The 21915-nt window shown below is 33.8% G+C and overlaps 1 long non-coding RNA gene across 1 annotated transcript; it reads right to left on the bottom strand.

Moving 5' to 3' along the window:
• Nucleotides 1-8490: 8490 nt before the first annotated feature.
• On the bottom strand, nt 8491-21653 carry LOC138707309 (uncharacterized). Its single transcript, XR_011334160.1, has 3 exons — nt 21530-21653; nt 16828-17217; nt 8491-8626 (listed from the first exon to the last, which is right to left on the bottom strand). It is a non-coding gene; the product is annotated as an uncharacterized lncRNA (long non-coding RNA).
• Nucleotides 21654-21915: the final 262 nt, after the last annotated feature.

The raw sequence follows: 21915 nt of genomic DNA, 5'->3' as shown, positions 1-21915 counted from the left end.
ATTATTCAAATCAATTTTAGAGGAAGTTATATCTGAAAGCTTGATTTTCATAATACACGTCGTTAACAGAAAACCACAATTTAAGTCACACAGAGTTAGTGTGCACTCAATTTTGGTTGCTTGACGGTTGTCAGCTCCCTTTGAGGTCTGTGGATACAGAGGGGGAGAAATTGGATCGGTGACTGGTAGAATTACCGGGTAGCTCAGTTGGTAGAACGTTGGTACGTTTAACCAAAGGTCTTGTGTTCGATATCCGGCCCCGGAACAATTTTTTCCCTCGAAATTATTCATATCAACTTTACAGGATTTATACCTGAAAGCTTGATTTGCTTCGATGTGATCTGTTCAGAACAGACATTTACTCCTTTAAAATTTGGTAAGCAATAAATTTAAAAAAAAAATTTTTTTCGCGTTAGAGGGGGGGTCAAAGAGAAACATTTTTGAGAAAGATGGAAATTACTTTTAATCAAAATCTATATTGGTTTCCGAATTATGGCGAGTTAAGGAAAGGAGCATTTTCGCTTGACGGAGTATTCATGACTCAATCTTTGTCTGTTGGAATCTCAACGAAAAATTATTATGTACTCTGGCCTGAATAATTTATCCGTCTTGAGCAGTTCTATGTAGATGAATATCGTCCACAGTGATAAATCTCAAACGAGAGACCATATTTAAACACCGAATTAGGCCTACGGTAAACTTCGTTCGTCCACGTTATTCGGTTAGAGATAGCGGGTCCAGTATTGAAATGAAGTGAGGTGAATGGCTGTGATTGACTCTTTCACCAATGACATCAACATAGCGTTAAGCGTTTAGCGTACGACGAGGATTCGAAAACTTTCTTTTCTAGGATCCATTCAACACCCGTTAAACTCCAAGGACTCCAGGGTTCCCTATGATTCGGTAACCCTCTAAGACTGCCCAGGGAAGGAAAATAAGTTTTCATGGTCCGACTGAGAAACAGACACTCGAAAGTCACACACATCTACGTCGTCTCCAAAGAACCGGCAAAAACTTCTGATAGATGCCAGAACATTCTAAGCGTTGTGACCTTCTTTGGAGAATAACCAAGTTACTTTGGATTAAGACTAGGTTGCACCATCCCAAATGAGTTGACGGAGGAATTCTATAACCCGGTTTAGTTCTGTTGTACAGAAAATTCTTCTAAACTATTGGTCGAATCTAATAATATTCAGTATAACGTACAATATTATCCTATACTATACTGCAGTTTCTTTCCGAATTCAGTCAAAACATTTACTCCTTCCTGCAGAGGTAGTAGGGAGAAAACCCACACTTCTTCGGACGTTAATTACTTGTCAACCTTTACATCTTAAGGAATTACTAGTCAATACGTAAAAACTCCAGTGATTCTGTACTAATTTACCAATGTATAAAATTTTCTTATTGAAAAAAATTTACAGACGAAGGAATATTCAGTGACATTATGGAACTAACATATCTGACTTTGGACATCACTTTAGTGGCGATTATCATAAACAAAAAAAAACACTACAGAAGTAATTACAGGACACGAATTAATATTTCATATCAATTTGTGCTATTAACAACATTAGTAAAGCTATTATTTCAGGGCTAGGAAGGTCATTCTGTCGGTGGTATGTTATGGCTCCCACCTAAGTAATATTCTATGTACACTGTGTTGGGGTGGCGGTAGGACTGAGAGTTACGATGTGCTGCTATTGTCCCAGTTATTCTATGATATATTTTATATGCTTCACCGCTCAAAATCTAATTTCAACAGAGAAATAAGCGAAAAAAGTTTCAGAACTTGCTTCCAGTTAAGCAGAACATCTACTATCTCTGTCTTTTCAAAATTGATAAATTCCTTAGTTTTCTTTTCTATCTCTAGGTATTCTATATCGAAATTTTTACATACATTGCATGAATTACAATAAAAAAATTGCTATCTTTTAAAACTTTTTGTCATTTTTCTTCGAATGCGAAATAGGAAACACTGAAAATAATAAACTAAAAAATTTCGTTACAAAATAAATATGTGCAGGTAACAATGATGATAAAATCTGCAAGTAGGGGAAAGTAGCCATGAATGGACCAGCTAACGATTTCTTATTTTATCTAACAAAGATAATGCCTTAAAATTCCGTTCATAGGCTTGAACAATTATATTACTAATAAGGAATGACAAAATGAAGTTTCAGGGCTACATCCTATTTATATCTGTTTAAAGATTAGCTCGTAAAAATTCGGCTATTGGTTCAATGAAGGCGTCAGAGTTCCATGAATGGACCACCATGTTCTCATGAATGGACCAAAAGAAAAATTTAAAAAAATATATCTCAAAATAATGTCAACAAATGACAAACCATAACAATGAAGAAACATAGATTCGATTAATGGATGTTGAAGTTACTTTTAATCCAATTGTAATCTTATTTTTAAACTGAAAATATGAAAAAAAGAACAGTCCTTGTCATTTCAATGTTTTAAAGTTTTAGGCTATGTCAAATTAGCTAATACAGTAGTTAAAAATGTTAGCATACAACTTTAAATTACATTACAGCAACATAATGATGTGATTGTACATATGAAATTATTTTCTGGAGTCTGAGATTATTCTTATACTGTAGATAAAACAGTCTTCCTTTTCAAGACACACATGCCACACATAGTATTTCTTTTGAGTCCGCCTAATATTTGCACAAGCTACATGTACTCATTTCCTGCAAGACATACACTGAATCATATTTTCTTCGATGGTTTCTTCATACATGAAACAAAACCAGGGATCTTGATTTTGATTGCTTCCTGGAGGGAATTATTTTCCATGAATGATGACTTCGCCATTTTCTAATCACACTTCAAGAGCGCTGAAGAGGTTATACAAAATGTATGAATATACAACTAAAAAGGAAGCAGACGGAACACTGCTTTCAGCTATATATGTCATTTCATAACTTAAAGTCATTAAGCCAATGTGTTCTGTACTTAAAGTTACTTTAAAATTACAGTAAAAATAGCAAAAACGTATCTGAGCATCTTGTTCAGTCCAAGTGTTTGCTGCCGCCATCAAAGAAAACTCAGGAGTGACATACACGAGGGGGAAGCCTTAAGGTGACGTTTCACGCATACGCAGTCAATATGACCAAGAATATGACAACGGTGCATTGATGGCTAATCTCCCCTATTTATTTCTCCCATTTTTTAAACTATTCAGTTCTTTTATTATAATATTAAGTTTTATAAATTATTATTGTTCTACTTTATTTTCATGAATAATTAAAAAAAACATTGAGAAAATGGAATTCTATAGTAAGCAATCAAACAAGATAAAGTTTTGCAATAAACAAACACACATTCAAACCTTAGAAATTGTGTAATTGAGGGATGCTCTGCAATAACAAGGTATGTGTGAGTGAGTATTTGGCAGTAAATAAAAGTAACATTGTTTTCATTAACAAAGAAAGATCTTTGCAAATCTGCGTTTCTGAATTAGGCCTAGTATTACTGATATTTATATGCATAAGTTTCATTTATTATTCGTAAAAATCTAGTTATTGAATTTGTTATTTTGATACATTAATTCAACGAGTAAGTGGAAAAAGGATAACATACCAAAAAATTGAGAAATTAAACTGAAGTAGCCATTTTGTAGACTTTTGCTTAAGCTATCCAATGAGTGTAAAAAGGGAAATATTCCCATATCATTATTAAAATCAGCACTGAAGCTTCAGTTGAGTGGAAGAAGGATAATATTCCAGAAATTTTATCACTTTTCTACTCAATATTGCATTGACATAAGTCCAAGGTCATAGTTTTCTGCCATGTGACAGAACATTTTCAATCATTAAACGACAAGTTTGAAGATTAGATCGGATTTACTCTCCAAATCAGTATGATGACATCATTCGAAATGCAAAGAAACTCAACCCTCCATATCAAATAAAGATGCTTCAAAACAATCAGGTACTCAACTTCAAACACTGGCGGCCACAGTATTTCAAGAAAACATCTAAAGATATTGAGAATAAAAACCTGATATTCAACATCAGTAAGTACAGACAACAGATAATGAAAGGCTGTGTCGAGGCTTCAGAGTACATTGATGGTTTGCAAAATGGAACATTCAGGTTGAAGGAATAAGATCATTGGAGCTCCCCACTACTGCAGCATATAATGGGAAACTTGAAATCAATATCAAAACTTAGAGGACATCTCAAAAGTCACGCACTACATACTGATGAATACAAGTCATTCTATGAAGGCATCCTTAAGTATCGAACATCAAATACAGCAGACAGTGATAAGGATGAATACAGACTCATATTATGGTCATCACTGTATACAGTAAAACTATTTTAAAGTGTTCTGTGTTCTATTGAACATTTCATGTAACAAGAAAACGTTATAGTTAATAATTTTATCTGTAGTCAAAATATTAAGAGGAGAAATAATAATATTTCAACACATTTATTTAATAATAACACTGGTAAACAAAATTAAGCATATTTTTTGTTAAAAGGTAAATTAATTTTATTTTATTTTATTTTATTGGGTTATTTTACGACGCTGTATCAACATGTAGGTTATTTAGCGTCTGAATGATATGAAGGTGATAATTCCGGTAACATGAGTCCGGGTTCCAGCACCGAAAATTACCCAGCATTTGCTCGTATTGGGTTGAGGGAAAACCCCGGAAAAAGACCTCAACCAGGTAACTTGCCATGACCGGGATTCGAACCCGGGCCACCTGGTTTCGCGGCCAGACGAGCTGACCGTTACTCCACAGGTGTGGACTTAAAAGGTAAAGAATGGGCGATTCTTACAGATTTCAAATATGTTTTCAAAATTTTTCTATCACCCAGGATTTTTGGGTAATTATATGAAATGAATTCAAACTTTTATATTATCGATGCCTTACAATATTTTACCTAAAATTATATTTATTTACCTAAAATATGTGTGAAATAGATATAAGGCTATACTTCGCTTGAGGAACATCTTTTTTGGAGAATCCAGAAGTAGTCTGACAGAATACTTTGATTCCATTTTTACTAGTAGCGCCTTTCCATTTAAGAAAAATCCTGATGAGAACGCTCACTACCCGAAGGTTTTGAGGAAAGAAAAAATAAATGAGAATCCGAGAAGTTATTTTGAGAGATAATATTACATCCCATCACGTTATAGTTCGGAATCAGCTAGCTGGCAAGTTGTCTATAATCTTCTGATCTGTGGTTCCTAGAATGTAACAGTCTGTTGAATGATCCTTAGGTTCCCAGCATATCATTGAAACTGGAAAAGCCATATGACAGGATCATTTTAGCCAACTAGTTAACAGAATCACATGGAGCACAACAGATTTCAGGGGCCCAGTTCATGTCCTCATCTATTTTGCAATCAAAAGAACACTCGTAAAAATTGTTTATGTGATTTATACAGTATTTCGAGGTATGTTTGACTTTATAAGATACATTTACTACACTTAAAATTAGGGCAGAGAAAACACAGGTTATGAAACTTCTTTCATGAATGTAAGTTCCAACTCAACTGAGAATTAATACTAACACTCACAGTCTAATGAGGAATAAAATTTATTTTTATGCATTCTAACTTCACAGACAACAATGATATAAAGTTATAGGTCAATTGTTAAAGCAATAAAATGAAATATTTTAAATATTTACTTTCCATTAGCATATGTATGTTTTTTAAAATTACAAAAAAAAATGGTGGGTGGTATAAAAATTCTGACTTCATTTTTAGAATCATAAGATGAATTACATAATAAACAGCAGAAATTGTACATTTAACAAAATCACTCTTGACCAGTGTAATTATTAAACAGATAAGTATTTGACTTTGAGATTGTTTGAGTGAATACTTATGGTGCTATTCATAGACATTTCGCTAGCCCGCGCTACGAGCGTGCTAAACTAGCCGCGGCTATCGACTGGTTACTTGTACGGGATTCATATCATATATGGCTAACACTGGTTTATGAAAACGAAAAACGTTAGTTCGCTGATCATCCACAGGAAGCCCGCGCTAAGAATGTATATGAATACGGCCCTTAATGACTAGTTCTACAATAGCCTAGTATTAACTTTTCCAATACAACCCTTAGCTTTTTATGTAAACTTATTTTTTTTTGTTTTCCCACCAACTACGAAAGTTGGAATCTTATCCCTTCTCCACTCACTCATTAATGCGCCGACTATACCAAGGCATGTATACATACCTTGTTATTGCAGAGCACACCTCAATTAGCAGAAGTGGCAATAGGAATTACGAAATGGTCAGCATTATGTTGTTGGGAATTAACATTTCTCTATAACAAACTCTGCTGTATACTTCACTGTTTTTTTTTTCTTTTTGGGCTTGCAATGCCCATAGTAAATGATGAAATGACGTAAATATGATTTCCTTTTTTCTTCCCAAAAAAAAAGATTACATTACATGCACTAAATGATTTGATGAAACAATAGCAATAGATTATCAATTCTAAAACAATGACTAGGGCTCGGAAGTTGATGATCTAACAGTAACAGGAAAATTATCTATAAAGTTATCTTAAATTTCTGAAAATATAACATTAAAACAAACATTGGGCAAGATTTTAGCAGCAGTAGTAGCACCAGCAGCAGCAGCACCAGCAGCAGCACCACCAGCACCAGCAGCACCAGCAGCAGCGCCAGCAGCAGCAGCACCAGCACCAGCAGCAGCGCCAGCAGCAGCACCAGCAGCACCACCACCAGCAGCTACCAGCACCAGCAGCAGCAGTAATAATAATAATAATGTCTCCGAAATTACACCAATGTACATTTAAATATTATGAGGAAATGAAATTCCGAGACATAACTCTTAATCAGAACTGCAGTAAAGAGCCATCACCATTCGTAAGACCTCGAGTTTGAAGGATAGCCGGTTATCTTTAAACACATTCCTGTATATTGAAAAATTCCTCTCTACCTCAACTGACGTCATGGGCGCATACTTGAAGTGATAAAGATCACCTGGTAAAAAAAAAAAGCACTGAAGTCAACATTTTCACCTTTTAGAACTTTCTCGACTTTAGACATTGAGTGGTACACAATGTTGTTTTCCAATAATTTTTCCATTTTCCTCAAATCCCTTGTCCAATTTCCCTACACAATATTGCACATTTTCTTCAAAACCTTAATTAATGCTCTCCTCTCTTTTCTCTAGCCATGTTACTGTTGTCGCCAAAATTTCAAAGTTACCGTTGATATAATTATGTCAAAACTTCCCTTAATTTGAAGATGAACCAGCAAGTCTTGAGAAATTGCTATAGAAGCAGCACTTCCTCTACCAATACTCTCTTCACTTTTAAGATACAATATGTTGACTGCGAGCATTGCGGTTGCAGTATTTGACTGTTGCGTTGAATGGGGGAAGCATGTAACATGTCAAGGTTGATGCAACCATAAGGAAAATTCCTGTATGACGTAACCGAATTATACAAGCATTCTATAGTAGATTCTCGAATATAGACTACGATTACACCGTTATATTGGTTCATGTTGAAGTGAAACGAGTTTATATTTCATCCTGCATTGTCTGTGTTGTCTCAGAAAGAAATATTATTTTTCATCAATTTCCGAGCCCTAATAATGACAATATAATTTTTATGAATATTATGTTTCAAAATTCACTTGATTTTAATTAAATGTAGTGACTGAAGGAATCACTAAAGGACGCAAAGAAAGTTAGTTTAATATAAATTGTTAATAACCAATAACAGAAAAATATAATTTAGAACTATTTAGTCCTATTCCATAAAACATAAATGTCTATGTTACCTATAGAGCCGTTTCGTCTTGTAAATATTGTAATAATTCAAAAGTAAAATGAAATCCACTTTTATTTTGTTAGTCATCTCGCCTATGTTCACACTCACGCACACACACACACATCTACATACAGTAATTATAAATAATTTGCATTTTCACTGTAATAACTTCGTAATTCCAAATTTGATTTGAATTTACATTTGTAAAATGTATTTGATATATAGGGCTGTGGAATTAAAAATATTCATATAGAAACATAAATTGAGGACCGTTTTTGCAAAACTTGCTGACTGCAAAATTTGCAAAATTGAGATTTTGATGGATTCGTTAACATAAGGCAGGCTTCTACATGATGTTCAAAGCGTTTTAGTAAAATTGGGTTATTTCCCTTCATTGTAGTGTGTCAAAGTGTGATCGTTTTTTCAGAACTTGCTTTCTGCTATAAGTGAGACATACAGCAAAACGTGCTTACTGTAGTGTCTTGTCTCTCCTGTAATTTTTTTTTTTTTCAGTTAGCAAGTTTTGCAAAAACGGTCCTCAATTGTCAATATCGTAAACAGTAGAAAATGGTAGAAAATATATGTAACTTTTAAGAAAATATATGAAATATCTTGTGGCATTAATTTCTATTGAATATGGTAAATATTTTGTTCGTTATCTGAAATTGGAATATTAATGTTGTATTCTTACCCATAAAAGTCTTGTGGAATGTCGTGTCTGCGAAATGCAGGCTGTAAAACACTTCTAGTTCCGTGCAATATCCTCTCAGCGTCATGGTATGCATTGTACGGTCCTCCATGAGGAATCACTGGTTGTGAACTAGCTCCAGGTCTCTACATGAGGAAAGAATAAAATTCATGCACAGTTATAAGGGTAAGGATATCACATGTCAGTGTTCGAGGCATATACAGGGTGTTTCACGAGGATTTACCGCCAATTACGGAGCTTATTTCCGTAGAAATTCTGAGCAATGAAGTAATATAAACATGTATCCTAATCTCAATATTTTCAGTTACTGGTACACTAATTTTAAGTTGTTTATTCTTTAGTTTTTTAGTAATAGAATATTACAGATAAAGAATGAACTATTCAGGAGTATCATTTCTTTAATTAGGTTGTAAATTCCATAGTTGCTTCGTACAGATTTTTTCTTCGATTTTTACCTACAAAATTATATTTTTCTTACGGATTTATCACAACAGTTATTACAAATCACGCCACTCTTGTAAATTCTTCAAGACTATACATTAGCATACATAGTTATACTGTAAAGAGTCAAGTTCAAGTCGTGTGATTTGTAACAATTTTTGTGATAAGTGCGTAAGAAAAATATGTTTTACTTAAAAATTGAAAAACAAAACAATTAACAACACATTTTAGCTTCAGAACACTAGCCAATTAAAGAAATAATGCTTTTGAATAGTTCATTCTCTATTTGTAAAAGTCTTTTACTCTTAAAACTAAAGAAAAAAAGGTATTTTACTAACAATTTTAATTTAGTGTAACTCTAAAAATATTGAGATCAGGAGACAAGTTTATATGACTTTTTTGCCCAGAATGTCTTCGGAAATGAGTTCCGTAAGTGACTGTAAATCCTCGTGAATCACCCTGTATTTCGCGAATCACAATTCATGAATAAGACGTATTTAGAGCAAAGAGAAGACGCTTGTCACTGCAAAACAAAATGCGTTTGCGAGCGTTCACTATCCTGGCACAATATAACCATAACATTTGCAAGTTCAAAGAATAAAGATGCTCCACCACTAAGCATCGGTGAAGGGAAGGGGAGGATAGTTAAGGGAAAGGAAGGGAAGAGAAGGTGTGAACATAAAGAGCAGAAAAGAATAAACCAAGAGAAGAAGAAAACAAGAAGGAAAGATGAAATAACTGAAAAAGAAATGGAACGAGGAAAAATAAAAACAAAAGTAGAAAATGAAGAAGCAAGGAACAATATAAAATTATGGAATCAAGGAGAGACGAAAAGAAATCAGGGAAGGAAAAGTAGAGAAGGGGATCCAGAAGGAAGGCAAGAAAGTCAGTTTGAAATGTACTTAAAATAATAATATAACGAAATAAGAATTTTAATGCACAAATGGAGTACAAAAATTGAAGCAATACAAAGTGATATGAAATGTGGAAGATAGAAAGGAAAGCGGCATGAAATTAAGAAAATAAATCAAGAATTATTGTAAGAGATAGAAACAGAAAAAATCTACTCAAAGGGAATAATCCACTATCTCAATAAATGAAGTAAAAACGTTAAGAAAGAATGTAAGAGTCGAAGAAGTAATAGTAGAAGAGGAGAAAAATAACAAGAAAGTAAAAAATGAATGCAAGAGTTGGAGAAGAGGAAAAAAGTTGACAAGAGAGAACAAGAAGACAGCAAGGATGCAAGAAAATAAGTGAATGAATGCAAGAGTGAATGAATAAATGAATGAATGAATGAATGAATATATAGAAGAAAGAAAAGTTAATTGACGTAAAAGAAAATCTAAAGAAAGAAATGCACTCAAAGGGAGAAAGGAAGAAATATAAACAAGAAAGAATGGAAAATCACAAATACCCTAAATGAGTAGAGAATGTTCGAATGAATGATTAACTGAATGTAAGAAAAGAACCTAGATAGAACTGAGAAAAGAAAAACGAATGGGGATCTTATGGAATTAAGAAAAGGAATACATGAATGAATTAATGAATATACGCTAGGATTGAAAAAAAGGTTTTCAGATCGTAAGAGAATTACAAAATTAGTTACGAGTAAGAGACTGGAAGAAAAGGATGAATTTAAGAGAGAGAAAAAAAGATGAAGTATATGAATGGACAAATAAAAAATAAAAAAGATGAGAAGTGGAAGAAATGAATATAGGACAAAAGTGAAAACTAAATTGAGAATGTAAGTAAGATAGGAGAACAGGAAGAAAGGAGAAATAAAGAAATGACGCCGAAGTAAACATTTAAACAAGATGGAAAGAAAATAAGAAAAGAATTGATGAATGAAAGCAAAAGAGAGGAATAAATGAAGAAATAAGTGAATAAAAAATGAAGACGGAGAATGAGGCAGGGAAGGAAGAAACTGTGGAATAAATTATAAACGCAAGATGCAAGAAAATGGATGGAAATAAGCTTAACAGAGGCAGAAAGAAAGAATAAATACATAAATAAAAATTAAGAATGAAGTAGGGAGAAAGAAACTGTGTAATAAATTAGAAACGCAAAACTGCAAGAATAAGGATAGAAATGAGGATAACAGAGAAAGAGAGAAGGAATAAATAAATTAAAATTAATAATTAAGCAGGGGAGGAAGAATCTGAAATAAATAAAAAAACTAAGTCTACAAGAAAATTGATAGAAATGAATGAATGAATGAATGAATGAATGACTAAATAAATAAATAAATAAATAAATAAATAAATAAATAAATAAATAAATAAATAAAATTGAAGCAGGAAAGGAACACATTGAAACAAATTATAAACACAAAATTGCAAGAAAATGGACAGAAATGACCATAACAGAGCAAGGAAAAGGAATAAATTAGTAAATAAAAATTAACAATGACGCAGGAGAGTAAGAAACTGCAATAAATTAAACAAAGTAAGATATAAAACTGAAGCAGGAAAGGAAGACATTGAAACAAATTATAAACACAAAATTGCAAGAAAATGCACAGAAATGACCATAACAGAGCAAGGAAAAGGAATAAATTAGTAAATAAAAATTAACAATGACGCAGGAGAGTAAGAAACTGCAATAAATTAAACAAAGCAAGATTGCAAGGAAATGGAAATAAACATACAAGAGGAAGGAAGAAACAATAAATAAATGAATAAAAATGAAGAACGAGCAGGGAAGGGAGAAAACATGGAATAAATCATAAACACAAATTGCAAGGGAATGGACAGAAATGAGCATAACAGAGCAATAAGTGACTGACTGACTAAGAATGGAAAATGAAATACGGGATGGAGAAACTGTCTAATAATATATAAATGCAAGACTGCAAGAAAATGAATAGAAATGAACATAACAGAGGAAGAAAGAAGAAATAAATAAATGAAAGTAAATAATAAAGCAGGCGAAGAAGAAACTGTGTAATAAATTACAAACGCAAGACTGCAAGAAAATGTACAGAAGTGGATATAACATACAAAGAAAGAAGAAGTAAATGAATAAAAATGGAGATTGAAGCAGGGGAAGATGAAACTGTCTAACAAATTATAAAGGCAAAATTGCAAGAAAATGGATAGAAATGAGTACAACAGAGGAAGAAAGAAGGCATAAATAAATAAAAATGAGAATGAAACAGGGGAAGAAGGAACTCTGTAAAAAATTATAAATGTAAAACTATAAGAAAATTGATAGAATTGAACATAACTGAAGAAGGAAAAATAAATATATAATTTGATATAAACAAGAATTAAGCAGGGGAAGAAGAAACTGTGTAATAAATTATAAACGCAAGACTGCAAGTAATTGGATAGAAATGAGTATAACAGAGGAAGGAGGAGGGAATAAAATATACATAAATAAAACGAATGATGAAGCACGGGAGAAAGAAACTGTTGAATAAATTATAAACGAAAGACTGCGAGAAAATGGATAGAAATGAGTATAACAGAGGAAGGAGGAGGGAATAAAATATACATAAATAAAACGAATGATGAAGCACGGGAGAAAGAAACTGTTGAATAAATTATAAACGAAAGACTGCGAGAAAATGGATAGAAATGAGAATGACAGAGAAAGAAAGAAAGAAAGAAAGAAAGAAAGAAAGAGAAAGAAAAAATAATTAAATTAATTTAAATGAAGAATGATGCAGGGGAGGAAGAAACAGGATTAAATTAAAAGCGCAAGACTGCATGAAAATGGATAGAAATAAGCATAACTGAGTAAGAAACAAGAAAATAAAGAAAGCAAGAAGAGGAAGAGTTGGAAGAAAAGAGGAAGGAAAGAAACGAGGGGAAATAAAATCGCACGAATGACAGCAAATGGAAATCGAAAGCAAGTCAAAAATTATAGTAAGAATGAATAATAAATTAAATGTTAGTGATGAAGGAAAGTTGGAAGACTGGAGGGAAAGAAGTGAGATTTTAAGGAACAAAAATATGATTGAATCAGTGAGTGAACGAGTGAGTGAATAAGTGAATGTGTGACCGAATGAATGAATATTCGAAGGAAACAAAGTTGGTATATAAATTATATAAAAAGAGATTAAGAAAATATTCTATTGACGATTAGCGAGGTTAAAATATATGGCAACGGAGTGGAAACAGAAGGAGGTAGAGAAAAAGAAAGAAACAAAGAAAGAAAGAAAGAAGCATTGTAACAGACATGTTGGTAATCCCAGTAAATAAGAAGTGAGAAAGGAAAAATGAAGTAGCCTATTAAAAAGACACACGGACGGTAGAAGAAATAAAATGTAAGTCAAAAGTGAAAAATAAATACTGCGTGTTCAGTTCAAAATGTGTCATGGCTCGCTGTATGCCGTCATATGGCTAGTCGATGAGCCTAGATAATTCAATCTTCCTACACTTCCGCAGAGGTGTATTACCTATGTGTCAGAGAAGTTGCATAGCAAGTACGGCGTTCATTCTGAAGAGTAGCCTACTTACTGATATGTACGGTAACGCCAGTAGTGCCAGGAATGTGAACTGTTTGGAAACATATACTGAGGTGGGTTTTTTTCTTACTGTCGGGATATGGGGAGAGGGTTAAGACGATTTCTTACGTATTTGTTGACATTAACTTCGACGGTCAACATGGACACGGAGAATTTAGTTTGTATTGTGGAATGTTGCCGTACGCAACCGATGATAACAAATACCCTGCGTACCACTTGGCCGCGCAGAACAGAGTTCGAAAGAGGTTATGGTAGCACACAGACAGTACAGACCGCCATCTGTTGCTACGACGTTCAAGTTATACCGTACACGTTCTCAAGTTCAGATTGAACGCCTTGATTAATAGGCAACTTCTCTGACATAAAAGCTGAAACTCGCTTCAAATCGCTGACTCACAACAGTGACGTCATGACACACTTTGAAATGAACACCCAGTATGTAGAATGGAAGTAAATTAATAAGAAAGACAGGAAGAAACGTTAAAATAAATAAACAAAGCTGAAGATGTTGTGTAAGGTAAATGGCAGAAGTTCAGAGAATTGGGACCGTCCAGGTGCGGCCCAGACGAAAGTCTGACGAAACTATTTCTGTCAAAGTGCAGTCCGGGATATTTTATTACGTGGTCCATATGCGGCCAGACAGATTTTAGCAAAAAACTCTGATAATGACGTTAAATATAATTAAGGTAAGTTGTGTTTCGCTATCCAATCCCTCTGAAATAAAACAGCCCTTATATTTGTTCTTTAAGTCGTCATGTTTACATATGACACCACCGCATGACAACCTTCGTCAGACTGATGAAAATTATATCGTAAGTGACGCAAGATTTCCCCCTCAACATATATGCACAACAAATGTTTGCTAATCATTTTATTCACGTCTAAATGGGTTATTTTATACAAGTGATAGTAATATTTTTTTTATTATTTTTTATAGTTGTTCTAAAGAACATCCAAATCGCAACAAATGTAAAGCTCAGAAGCAAACAATCAAGTAAAAATAAGATATCCAAGAAAGAAGAGTTATTAAGAATACAAATCACTACGGTACAGTTCGCAAAGAGTTTTCTTTATGTTTCTAACAGTCTAAATGTGAAAGATATGTTTTTTGTCACCTCAGATGAAAGCCTCTACATTAAAAGACAGGGTTATAGATTTACAAACTTTTTTAACCATATGAGTAACAAATTTTACACAGGCAATATTACATTGTTCCACTATAGTATCGACACCTCTCCTCTTATTTAATAATGCACTGTTACAGACAGTCATAATTATGCAAAATGAGAGAAAAAATTATTTTTTATTCATACCATAACACAGGTATTCCCGGACCGCACATGAACGAGCTCCTAAATCTTCCGGGGCCGCACCCTGACAAAAATCTTCGATTCTGGATCGTACATGGGCATTCCGACAGAAGAAAACATCACCTTGTGGTGGCTATGTGGTCATCCGTTCAGTCTGCCATGCAGGCGATTCGGGTTCTAGTTCCGTTAAGGTTTGAGATTACTCATGGAAAAATCAATGGTGACACGTATGGAGGACAAGATCGCAGTTGGGGATTCCTTGTGCTCCTACGATTTTCCCATATTAGGCATCGACATCATTCCGTGACTATGTCTACATTCCATTATGATTCTATAACATTCCCTGAATTCCGCGGTGGGAGCTGGCCTAGGGACGAATTTGGTTGCCTGCTCGAAACCTGGGTAAGCGGCGAAACTTAAAGGAGTCAGTCAGCGTGCTTTTGGGAATACGCTCTAGCTTGAGTGTTAGTGCAATAGATGCTAGTCAAGAAAATGACTTGGCAATGAAATTGAGGGAGGAAGGGGGGAATAAATAAAGAATGAAGCAAGATGGTAAGGACATTTGTAATACAGTGAAACCTCTCATTTAAGGATATCGAAGCGACGTGACAATCTGTCCGCATCTGGGAGGTGTCCTTTATTGGGAGGGAGGGTCCCCAATCTAACAGTAAATTTATAATATGCATTATGTATCCCTTCACGTTTTAAATTAAATGTATTACTGTAGTTTAATTCTAAATACAGTCTACTGTACTACAGTAAATTCTTTGCAACTTTGAGCTACAGTAGATACGACCGAAAAAGGAAAATACAGTACTGTGCCATGCAATTTTATTCTAGGTCTACAGTTATGCAGTATTATAATTTACAGTTTTCAACTTAACCTTTATGTTCAGGTGCCATCTCTCTCGAAACAGAACTGATTGAAGTGAAGAGAATAATCCTACTAACCCTATCATGTGTCGAATACAATTTCACGATCGCGGAAACCTTGGACCCATCAGACAGGTTAAATTTTATGACTTTATTTATCCACCCGATTCCAGCTAACAAGGGGTAACCAGTTGGGCTAGTGGTAGCCTACAAGACCCTTATTGTCTTCTTTCATATTAAGGAATTTCTGTACAGTTTTCAAAATTAAATTTTCCATTTTTGTACCCTAGTAGGGATTGAAATCCAAGTTCTGTCCACAGTCACGAGGTAAAGCAAGCTTTAGGACTGTGAAACAGCTGTCCGTGTCTGAGAGTGTCCGTAAAAGAGAGTTAAATTTATCATTATTTCTATATTATTTCAGTTGGGACATAAAAATCTGTCCGTATATGAGGAGTGTCCGTATCTTGGGGTGTCCGTAAAGAGAGGTTACACTGTAATTGGAAAACGTGAGATCCTAGAGGTGCTCGCTTCTGAGTCGTCAGCATGATAATTAGCCCAAGAAGACATTGGACCCTGGGCACTGAATTTAGTTGATTGTGGAGCTTAAAAATAAAGAAATCTCGAAAGGATGAAGCAAAGGTGAAAGTAATAGATGAGGAAGTAAACAAACTAAGGAAACGAAAATAGAACAAGGGAACCAACAAAGAGGAAACGAAAGGATAGCATAAAAATATGTTCAAGGGAAGTTGTAAATGAAGGAAATGAAACCAAAGAATGGGAGGAAGATGGATGTAATAGGGAATAAAGAAAATAAGAAAATATGTAAAAATACGGAAGCTATAAAAATTAAATATAACACGATTATAAGAATTTAAAACGTACATCATCTACCAGGGTTAAACACATTTATTCAAAGCAAATGTGTTATTTTTTACTGGAGCGATTTCTAAGTTAACTTAATTCGTAATAATACTATATTAAAGATGGCAGCAATATTATTGTTAACAGGTAAATCAGTAAGGATTTTGTAATAGTAATTACAACATTGATGACTAAATACTAAATACTAAATTATTCGAAGTCAATGAAATCCATTTTTTATAACTATTAAAGAATATGCGAAGGAGAAAAGTGTACGTGAATTTGGTACAAGATATTATTCGTTTCGTAATATTTGCACTTCCTTCTTCACTTATGGAACCACACAATAATTATTGCTGAATGTACTCACCTGTGGAGGTACAATTACTCCAGACGTGCTGGGTTGTGCGTCGTCAGCACGGTAATTAGGCCGAAAAGGCGTTCTATCCTGGGCACTGAAACAATGCACACATAGGTTTTCTGTCAAATACGCCCGAAATTAAATTATATCCAACGTTCTTAATAACTAGAAGGCTATTTATAGGTTAATGTTACTACAGTCTGAAATTAATGAAAAGTATATAAAAAAAACTAATGAATCCATTCAACATTTGGTGAAATCCGAGAAATCAGAAGATCGTTTATAATGCGCTAAACTTAAAAAAAAATAGTCGGAGGTAAGAAATCGAGTTCAAATCGCCATAGAGTGAATGAGGCTCTCTAGTCACACATACCTTCGTTCTGTAAGTTGGGCCGCATGCTGCAGAAAGGGACAAAATCACAAAAAAAATTTGTAGTATCTCCATAATAAATAATGCCAAGTGTCAACATTTTGATCAAACTACATCCTTTAAAATGCTTTTGGTTAAAGCAATAAGTACGCAGTTATATTTATTTGGGAATTTTATTATTTATTATAACTTCAAATGTTTCTTCCCACTTTAAGTATCTTGTGAACTGTTTTCTTTCCGCAAAATGTGGTCAATTTATAACTGTCAGAAGATTCTAAACATTCGACAGCTGCTTAGAGAATTCTCCAGATCTCACGCAGTAAGACTAGAGTTCGACATCCCAGATGATTTGTAGGATTTACTGTACAAGGTGTCTGATGTAAGCCGTTCAAATTTGTTTACGCAGCCCAATATCAGTCCAGTCGTGCGGGAGGTATTCAATGGTTTCGCAGGCGGAATCAGTAGTGTGTATTAGCTTCCATGTGAATGTCTATATATGTTAATTTTGTGTTAAACATGAGAAGTCAATTTGTTAATTATTTATTTTCTTTCGGCTTTCCAATGTTTCCTACAGTCATGCCTACCATTAGATGGCGTTTTATTGAGTGAATCGCTCTTCTTATAATCCCGATATTATTTGTTAATGCTCGAGTTATCTCCAATACCTCAAATTAATTTTTGTTTCATTTGGATTAACTGACAGACATAATATAAAAAGTACCTTTAGCGAAGAAACAATAGCTAGTTTTAAAAATTTACTCATTCATTTGAATATGTTTTGAGTATTTCACTTCAAGCGATAGTATCATGAGTATGTCACAAACTGGGGAGGACAAGAAAAAAACACTGGATTCAGAATATGACAAATCACATGGTCTACGACAGCGGTATTCAATCTACGGTACGCGTACCTCAAAAGGGTACGTAGGGTTGCCTGAACATGTACCCATTCCACTGACCCACGGACTGGGAATGGAAATATACTGACATATATTATTATATTTGTTGCTAATTATTTCACTTCACATATTTTCATTGTTTTTCCTTTTGTTATTTCTCATAAAATTACAATGCAGTTTCGGGATGCGAAGTAAAAAAGATTCATTTGAGAGTACGCTGGCGAAAAATATTGACTACAACTGGTCTACGACAAACCAGATCGACGATAACCCGCATGGAGTTCAATCATATTGATGTATTCTGCTCTCTGGAACATGTTACATTCAATTCTTCCCTCGTTACCTTTCTTTTCACACATTCGAAACGTGAATGGTTAGCGATGATAGGATTCAAGCTTTCGTAGGTACTTTCCGTTTAAAAGCAGTTTTAACTGTAACGTCCTAGGATCAAAGGGAATCGGAGTTCGAAATTAAAAAAATACGATAAGAACCGGGGATCAAACCTTCAGAACTAATCAAAATATTAATTGAACTCATTACTATAGCTGAAAGTCATGAATTACCTTGTGAAATCCGCGTATTAGATATGAATGTTACTTTCCTCAAACGCATCACATGAATCAATATATTAATCAGTCCACCCGTCACTATTTGTTAATTTTAGGTGTATTAAATCATTATTCAAACTAAAATACAAGCGCTGCGAATTAGAGAATTCCCCCTCGTCCTGTTGTGCTTGATGCCTAAAACAATTTATAAACGGCTTGAGTCAGACACTCTGTATAACACAGATTTATAGATGGTGGAAGTGAAATAACTGCATATTTGAGGGCGAATAGCTCATGTTATACGTAACGAAATAGTCTACAACCATATTGGTGGATTGTTCATAGTTTTCTCAAGAAGGAATGTTTCTTTTTTCCGAAATATTTAAGACCCTCTTATTCGGTAACTATTGGGAATAGGATCGGGATTTGTATCTACATCGATATAAAATCTAATAAAGTATCATTTATCCCTCTGGCTTATTTCAATGGCGTGAACCATTTTTGTGTAAATTTGATTTAAAGACCACAAATTTCAAGCCACTGAATAATGCGAACATATTGCAACGTTGTAGTCAGAGAGGGAGGTGATAGTAGTTCAACTAGGGTGACAGACATGAGTTCGTTAACCTCACACATCTGTATAACGGTAAGAAAGAGCAGTCTGTTAGTGGCGATGTTGCCATATTGCTGAAATGTCCAACTTTATTTTCTAATTAACCGTGTATTTTATCACAAAACATAATATAGGTTTTCTATTCCTTTAAGTGTATCATATCGTCCTTTTAAATATGCAGGATTATTTCACTTCCTCACTTTTGAATAGGAAATTCTTGTAAAACATTGGTCGGGTTTTTTTTTTAATTAATCGGTAGGTTTCACATGTCAAATATAACTCTCTTAAGCAAGAACTGACAGTAATTCATTGAAAATCAATTCAAACAATTGCGATTCACTTAAAAACCATCAGACTACTTTCTTTCTGAGTATTTATATTACATACACGAAAAATGTGACAAAATGCATTCCAAATAAAATTATTTTAAATATTTCTTCAAAATATATTAATGAAATTGCACATGGTTATACTGTATCTAGCTTCCTTTGTCAATTCAGACAATTTTAATTTCTTTTGCGAATTTAGACAAAGCATTTCCTTTTTCCTCCAGGTAAATGCAGATTTGGTAGAGCGACACAATCCGCACTTCATCAAATGTAACGTTGTAAACCCTTCAGATTTTAAGAATCGATTACTAGCTACAAATCTCCCATGCTTACATAGGAATATATATATATATATATATATATATATATATATATATATATATATATATACCCATTCACAATTATACCTTACAGAAGTTAAGTTAGGAAGAAATGAATATGCTTAGATTTATCATGAAACTCTTAACATATTTTATCATGTAAAGCACTTTTAATTATCGAATTCCATAAATAGAAAATGTCATAAATTCATTGTAATTTAAGTATTAACTACTTAATGTGATAAAGAATGGGTGAAGCGGAGAAAAATTCTCTCCGGAACCGGGACTCGAACCCGGGTTTGAGCTCTACGTGCTGACTCCTTATCCACTAAGCCACACCGGATTCCAGTTCCGATGCCGGATTGAGTCCTCTTAGTTTCCCTTTAGTGGCCAACTCTCATGCTATAGCACTGTCGCAATTCTTAGCAAATCAAAATTTATCTGAAATCTTACAAATTATAAATAAAATGTGTTAATTTGGTGAATATAAAGACTGCTATTTTATGTTCAATCTACCAAATACAAGTCAGTACACAGTGGATATGCAGTAAGTTGAATATACAGGGTGAACCATAATCAATGTCATTAGTTTCAGGCGTTATCCTTCCAGAAAATCCAAACAAAAATGTTTAATACAATTTTGCTAGTTTTTCTTTCCTCTTCCCGATGAAAACTTTTTTATAATAAATATTTCAAAGCGTGTTTTGGGAAAGATACTGATTTAATTCCCAATATGCTCAGTCAATTTAAGAGAGCTGTATACTATGATAATAAATTATTCAAAGAATTATAGCTTTTTTCTTTAAAGGGGCAGAAATTTGATTCTAACAAATGTAACTTTTCATTCTGCAAAAGAACTTTTAAATGCTATATTTGTTCGGATAAAGTATCTGCATATTTAAAGAGCAAAACTAAATATTTAAATCATTTTTATCAAAATACACACCCTTCTTAAATTGACTGAGTATAATGGTAATTAAATTAATGGCTTTCCCAAAACACGCTGTGTTAATGTTTCACAGAAAACAATATTTATCTCGCGAAAGAAGCAAAAACTAACAACATTAAATTAACCTTTTTTTGTTTTGAATATTTCAAAGAATAACCCCCTGGAATAAAATTATTTATGTTACTTGCGTTTCACCTGTATACTTTGTGTTAACTCAAGAAAAAATATATTCATAATTATGGGACTACTATTCGCAGGATGAACAATGTGTTGAAATTTTACGAAACACAAACAAACATATACTGATTGTGAGGAAATATGTATCATCTTCAATGAATTAATGAGTGAATTAATTCATTAATTTGTTAATATATTATAAATGATTCGGGGAAATGGGGGAGAAAGATTTAAAACGAAACTGAAAATGCGTTCTTGAAAAGGAAAATGGAGTTGACAAGTGTTTAAGTGAGTTTCTAGCCTGTTATCACTTGTCTCACTCTCAACATTGCCGTTCCATATGAAGGAGAATTTTGAAGTGGAAAGCCGAAATCAGTATAAAATGGTACAAAATAAATGTTACTTATATTGAATTACTTCCAATAACTTGTGACTTTAATTTCTATTGAATATGGTAAATTTTTTGTTGGTTATCTGGAAATGGACTATTAATTCTGTATTCTTACCCATAATAATCTGGTACAGTTTCCTGTCTGCGATATGGAAGCGGTAAAGGAATTGTAGGTCCGTACACAATCCCTTCAGGGCCATGGTATACATTTTGTGGTCCTCGCTGAGCAGTCACTGCTGGAAAACCACCTTCATGGCTCTACATGGGGAGAGAATAAAATTCATACAGAGATAATATAAGGGTAAGGATAATATATGACAGTGTTCCATACGTCGTGGGCATATAATTCGCGAATTCCAACGGTTGAATAGGAAGTATTTACAGCAAAGACATGACACTAATTGTCACTGCTCAACAAAATGCGTTTGCGGGCGTTCACTATCCAGTCACTATGTAACATCAACACTTGCGAGATCGATGAGTAAAAGTGCTCCTTCACTG

This window comes from Periplaneta americana, chromosome 10 (assembly GCF_040183065.1).
Source record: "Periplaneta americana isolate PAMFEO1 chromosome 10, P.americana_PAMFEO1_priV1, whole genome shotgun sequence".
Taxonomy (NCBI): Eukaryota; Metazoa; Arthropoda; class Insecta; order Blattodea; family Blattidae; genus Periplaneta; species Periplaneta americana.
Note: the sequence above shows the minus strand (reverse complement) of the source record. Positions and strands in the feature narration are given on the sequence as shown.